We start from the raw sequence: 6,235 nt of genomic DNA, 5'->3' as shown, positions 1-6,235 counted from the left end.
CCATTCCCGCCTAGTGCTGGCAATGCACGAGCACTGCCAAAAGGCAAAGGAAGGCGCTTAGCATCCGGCTGTGCGCAAAGCTTTCAGACTGCCAGAGGACTGTAGCTGTGGTAAGCCCGCTTGCTCATTTGACGTTAGATGTCGCCTGCAAGAACTCCACCCGCATCTGGTTTATGCTGCTACTTGTTAGGCGACAAGAAGGGCACAAGTCGCGAATGCTTTTTCCTGCCTCATTTTGCTAGACCACGCTCTTCTTTGGCTCTTTAGTTCTTGCCAAACTGTTATGTGCGTGCTGCTGCTTCCATCTGACAAGGAGCACAGCCTTCTGACAGCAGCTTTCAACTTGCCTAAGAAAGAGCTTGGCCATTTAGATGTGATGCAAATCTGTGTGTGTGTAAAGTGCAGGTGCAAGCTCCTGACAAAGGTGTTCTCCAGTTTCAGTTTCTATCTGCCAGACACATTGGAAATGTTTTCCTCTGGCATTCGCACCAAGAGTCGCAGAATACTTAACCCAGGAGCTCTGAGAATGGAACGGCAAGAGGTGTTCCGCTTACGTCATAAACAGTGCTCCAGAGCGCTTAGCAACGGGCACAACGAAACGTGTCTGTGGGATAGTGACCATTCCCGCCTAGTGCTGGCAATGCACGAGCACTGCCAAAAGGCAAAGGAAGGCGCTTAACATCCGGCTTGTGCGCAAAGCTTTCAGACTGCCAGAGGACTGCAGCTGTAGTAAGCCCGCTTGCTCATTTGACGTTAGAAGGCGCCTGCAAGAACTTCACCTGCATCTGGTTTATGCTGCTACCTGTTGTTAGGCGACAACAAGAGCACATGTAGCAAATGCTTTTTCCTGACCCGTTTTGCTAGACCACGCTCTTTTGTGGCTCTTTAATGCTTGCCAAACTGCTATGTGCATGTTGCTGCTTCCATCTGACAAGGAGCACAGCCGTCTGACAGCAGCTTTCAACTTGCCTAAGAAAGAGCTTGGCCATTTAGGTGTGATGCAAATCTGTGTGTGTTTAAAGTGCAGGTGCAAGCTCCTGACAAAGGTGTTCTCCAGGTTCAGTTTCTCCCTGTCAGACACATTGGAAATGTTTTCCTCTGGCATTCGCGCCAAGAGTCGCAGATTGCTTAACCCAGGATCTCTGAGAATGGAACGGCAAGAGGTGCTCCGCTAACGTCATAAACAGTGCTCCAGAGCGCTTAGCAACGGGCACAACGAAACGTGTCTGTGGGATAGTGACCATTCCCGCCTAGTGCTGGCAATGCACGAGCACTGCCAAAAGGCAAAGGAAGGCGCTTAGCATCCGGCTTGTGTGCAAAGCTTTCAGACTGCCAGAGGACTGCAGCTGTGGTAAGCCCGCTTGCTCATTTGACGTTAGATGTCGCCTGCAAGAACTTCACCCGCATCTGGTTTATGCTGCTACCTGTTGTTAGGCGACAACAAGAGCACATGTAACAAATGCTTTTTCCTGACCCGTTTTGCCAGACCACGCTTTTTTGTGGCTCTGTAGTGCTTGCCAAACTGCTATGTGCATGTTGCTGCTTCCATCTGACAAGGAGCACAGCCGTCTGACAGCAGCTTTCAACTTGTCTAAGAAAGAGCTTGGCCATTTAGATGTGATGCAAATCTGTGTGTGTAAAATGCAGGTGCAAGCTCCTGACAAAGGTGTTCTCCAGTTTCAGTTTCTATCTGCCAGACACATTGGAAATGTTTTCCTCTGGCATTTGCGCCAAGAGTTGCAGATTGCTTAACTCAGGAGCTCTGAGAATGGAACGGCAAGAGGTGCTCCGCTTACGTCATAAACAGTGCTCCAGAGCGCTTAGCAACGGGCACAACGAAACGTGTCTGTGGGATAGTGACCATTCCCGCCTAGTGCTGGCAATGCACGAGCACTGCCAAAAGGCAAAGGAAGGCGCTTAGCATCCGGCTGTGCGCAAAGCTTTCAGACTGCCAGAGGACTGCAGCTGTGGTAAGCCCGCTTGCTCATTTGACGTTAGAAGGCGCCTGCAAGAACTTCACCTGCATCTGGTTTATGCTGCTACCTGTTGTTAGGCGACAACAAGAGCACATGTAGCAAATGCTTTTTCCTGACCCGTTTTGCTAGACCACGCTCTTTTGTGGCTCTTTAATGCTTGCCAAACTGCTATGTGCATGTTGCTGCTTCCATCTGACAAGGACCACAGCCGTCTGACAGCAGCTTTCAACTTGCCTAAGAAAGAGCTTGGCCATTTAGGTGTGATGCAAATCTGTGTGTGTGTAAGGTGCAGGTGCAAGCTCCTGACAAAGGTGTTCTCCAGTTTCAGTTTCTATCTGCCAGACACATTGGAAATGTTTTCCTCTGGCATTTGTGCCAAGAGTTGCAGATTGCTTAACTCAGGAGCTCTGAGAATGGAACGGCAAGAGGTGTTCAGCTTACGTCATAAACAGTGCTCCAGAGCGCTTAGCAACGGGCACAACGAAACGTGTCTGTGGGATAGTGACCATTCCCGCCTAGTGCTGGCAATGCACGAGCACTGCCAAAAGGCAAAGGAAGGCGCTTAGCATCCGGCTGTGCGCAAAGCTTTCAGACTGCCAGAGGACTGCAGCTGTGGTAAGCCCGCTTGCTCATTTGATGTTAGATGTCGCCTGCAAGAACTTCACCCCCATCTGGTTTATGCTGCTACTTGTTGTTAGGCGACAACAAGGGCACAAGTCGCAAATGCTTTTTCCTGCCTCATATTGCTAGACCACGCTCTTCTGTGGCTCTTTAGTTCTTGCCAAACTGTTATGTGCGTGCTGCTGCTTCCATCTGACAAGGAGCACAGACTTCTGACAGCAGCTTTCAACTTGTCTAAGGAAGAGCTTGGCCATTTAGATGTGATGCAAATCTGTGTGTGTGTAAGGTGCAGGTGCAAGCTCCTGACAAAGGTGTTCTCCAGTTTCAGTTTCTATCTGCCAGACACATTGGAAATGTTTTCCTCTGGCATTCGCACCAAGAGTCGCAGAATACTTAACCCAGGAGCTCTGAGAATGGAACGGCAAGAGGTGTTCCGCTTACGTCATAAACAGTGCTCCAGAGCGATTAGCAACGGGCACAACGAAACGTGTCTGTGGGATAGTGACCATTCCCGCCTAGTGCTGGCAATGCACGAGCACTGCCAAAAGGCAAAGGAAGGCGCTTAGCATCCGGCTGTGCGCAAAGCTTTCAGACTGCCAGAGGACTGCAGCTGTGGTAAGCCCGCTTGCTCATTTGACGTTAGAAGGCGCCTGCAAGAACTTCACCTGCATCTGGTTTATGCTGCTACCTGTTGTTAGGCGACAACAAGAGCACATGTAGCAAATGCTTTTTCCTGACCCGTTTTGCTAGACCACGCTCTTTTGTGGCTCTTTAATGCTTGCCAAACTGCTATGTGCATGTTGCTGCTTCCATCTGACAAGGACCACAGCCGTCTGACAGCAGCTTTCAACTTGCCTAAGAAAGAGCTTGGCCATTTAGGTGTGATGCAAATCTGTGTGTGTTTAAAGTGCAGGTGCAAGCTTCTGACAAAGGTTTTCTCCAGGTTCAGTTTCTATCTGCCAGACACATTGGAAATGTTTTCCTCTGGCATTCGCAGCAAGAGTCGCAGATTGCTTAACCCAGGAGCTCTGAGAATGGAACGGCAAGAGGTGCTCCGCTTACGTCATAAACAGTGCTCCAGAGCGCTTAGCAACGGCCACAACGAAACAGTGTGCGGGATAGTGACCATTCCCGCCTAGTGCTGGCAATGCACGAGCACTGCCAAAAGGCAAAGGAAGGCGCTTAGCATCCGGCTTGTGCGCAAAGCTTTCAGACTGCCAGAGGACCGCAGCTGTGGTAAGCCCGCTTGATCATTTGACGTTAGAAGGCGCCTGCAAGAACTTCACCCGCATCTGGTTTATGCTGCTACCTGTTGTTAGGCGACAAGAAGAGCACATGTAACAAATGCTTTTTCCTGACCCGTTTTGCTAGACCACGCTCTTCTGTGGCTCTGTAGTGCTTGCCAAACTGCTATGTGCATGTTGCTGCTTCCATCTGACAAGGAGCACAGCCGTCTGACAGCAGCTTTCAACTTGTCTAAGAAAGAGCTTGGCCATTTAGATGTGATGCAAATCTGTGTGTGTGTAAGGTGCAGGTGCAAGCTCCTGACAAAGGTGTTCTCCAGTTTCAGTTTCTATCTGCCAGACACATTGGAAATGTTTTCCTCTGGCATTTGCGCCAAGAGTTGCAGATTGCTTAACTCAGGAGCTCTGAGAATGGAACGGCAAGAGGTGTTCAGCTTACGTCATAAACAGTGCTCCAGAGCGCTTAGCAACGGGCACAACGAAACGTGTCTGTGGGATAGTGACCATTCCCGCCTAGTGCTGGCAATGCACGAGCACTGCCAAAAGGCAAAGGAAGGCGCTTAGCATCCGGCTGTGCGCAAAGCTTTCAGACTGCCAGAGGACTGCAGCTGTGGTAAGCCCGCTTGCTCATTTGACGTTAGAAGGCGCCTGCAAGAACTTCACCTGCATCTGGTTTATGCTGCTACCTGTTGTTAGGCGACAACAAGAGCACATGTAGCAAATGCTTTTTCCTGACCCGTTTTGCTAGACCACGCTCTTTTGTGGCTCTTTAATGCTTGCCAAACTGCTATGTGCATGTTGCTGCTTCCATCTGACAAGGACCACAGCCGTCTGACAGCAGCTTTCAACTTGCCTAAGAAAGAGCTTGGCCAATTAGGTGTGATGCAAATCTGTGTGTGTTTAAAGTGCAGGTGCAAGCTTCTGACAAAGGTTTTCTCCAGGTTCAGTTTCTCCCTGTCAGACACATTGGAAATGTTTTCCTCTGGCATTCGCAGCAAGAGTCGCAGATTGCTTAACCCAGGAGCTCTGAGAATGGAACGGCAAGAGGTGCTCCGCTTACGTCATAAACAGTGCTCCAGAGCGCTTAGCAACGGCCACAACGAAACAGTGTGCGGGATAGTGACCATTCCCGCCTAGTGCTGGCAATGCACGAGCACTGCCAAAAGGCAAAGGAAGGCGCTTAGCATCCGGCTTGTGCGCAAAGCTTTCAGACTGCCAGAGGACCGCAGCTGTGGTAAGCCCGCTTGCTCATTTGACGTTAGATGTCGCCTGCAAGAACTTCACCCGCATCTGGTTTATGCTGCTACCTGTTGTTAGGCGACAACAAGAGCACATGTAACAAATGCTTTTTCCTGACCCGTTTTGCCAGACCACGCTTTTTTGTGGCTCTGTAGTGCTTGCCAAACTGCTATGTGCATGTTGCTGCTTCCATCTGACAAGGAGCACAGCCGTCTGACAGCAGCTTTCAACTTGTCTAAGAAAGAGCTTGGCCATTTAGATGTGATGCAAATCTGTGTGTGTAAAATGCAGGTGCAAGCTCCTGACAAAGGTGTTCTCCAGTTTCAGTTTCTATCTGCCAGACACATTGGAAATGTTTTCCTCTGGCATTTGCGCCAAGAGTTGCAGATTGCTTAACTCAGGAGCTCTGAGAATGGAACGGCAAGAGGTGCTCCGCTTACGTCATAAACAGTGCTCCAGAGCGCTTAGCAACGGGCACAACGAAACGTGTCTGTGGGATAGTGACCATTCCCGCCTAGTGCTGGCAATGCACGAGCACTGCCAAAAGGCAAAGGAAGGCGCTTAGCATCCGGCTGTGCGCAAAGCTTTCAGACTGCCAGAGGACTGCAGCTGTGGTAAGCCCGCTTGCTCATTTGACGTTAGAAGGCGCCTGCAAGAACTTCACCTGCATCTGGTTTATGCTGCTACCTGTTGTTAGGCGACAACAAGAGCACATGTAGCAAATGCTTTTTCCTGACCCGTTTTGCTAGACCACGCTCTTTTGTGGCTCTTTAATGCTTGCCAAACTGCTATGTGCATGTTGCTGCTTCCATCTGACAAGGACCACAGCCGTCTGACAGCAGCTTTCAACTTGCCTAAGAAAGAGCTTGGCCATTTAGGTGTGATGCAAATCTGTGTGTGTGTAAGGTGCAGGTGCAAGCTCCTGACAAAGGTGTTCTCCAGTTTCAGTTTCTATCTGCCAGACACATTGGAAATGTTTTCCTCTGGCATTTGTGCCAAGAGTTGCAGATTGCTTAACTCAGGAGCTCTGAGAATGGAACGGCAAGAGGTGTTCAGCTTACGTCATAAACAGTGCTCCAGAGCGCTTAGCAACGGGCACAACGAAACGTGTCTGTGGGATAGTGACCATTCCCGCCTAGTGCTGGCAATGCACGA

This window comes from Poecile atricapillus, chromosome 14 (genome assembly GCF_030490865.1).
Source record: "Poecile atricapillus isolate bPoeAtr1 chromosome 14, bPoeAtr1.hap1, whole genome shotgun sequence".
NCBI lineage: Eukaryota > Metazoa > Chordata > Aves > Passeriformes > Paridae > Poecile > Poecile atricapillus.
This window is presented reverse-complemented; position numbering follows the sequence as displayed.